Genomic DNA, 394 nt, shown 5'->3' with positions numbered 1-394 from the left:
ACCGGGTTAACAACGACCGCCATTGGTACTGATGACCTACAGGGTACTAATGGAAATCGGGCTACTGTGGGTCGAAGAACAAGAAGAAGAAGAAGAGGAGGAGTGCGTGTTCGGAAGCAGAGAGAGAGGAGGAAAGGAAAGAGCCTGGGACTGAGAGTAGGGACTTTGAATATTGGGACTATGACAGGAAAAGGTAGAGAGTTGATGGACACGATGCAGAGAAGGAAGCTGGATATACTGTGTGTCCAGGAGACCAGGTGGAAGGGTAGTAAGGCTAGAAGCTTAGGAGCAGGCTTTAAGTTATACTATTATGGTGCTGACAAGAAGAGAAATGGAGTAGGAGTCATCTTGAAGGAGGAGTTCGTAAGGAACGTCCTAGAGGTGAAAAGAATGT

Source organism: Fistularia commersonii, unplaced genomic scaffold, assembly GCF_037954325.1.
Source record: "Fistularia commersonii isolate RoL2024-O1a breed Wild unplaced genomic scaffold, RoL_Fcom_v1.0 HiC_scaffold_133, whole genome shotgun sequence".
Classification (NCBI taxonomy): domain Eukaryota; kingdom Metazoa; phylum Chordata; class Actinopteri; order Syngnathiformes; family Fistulariidae; genus Fistularia; species Fistularia commersonii.
This window is presented reverse-complemented; position numbering follows the sequence as displayed.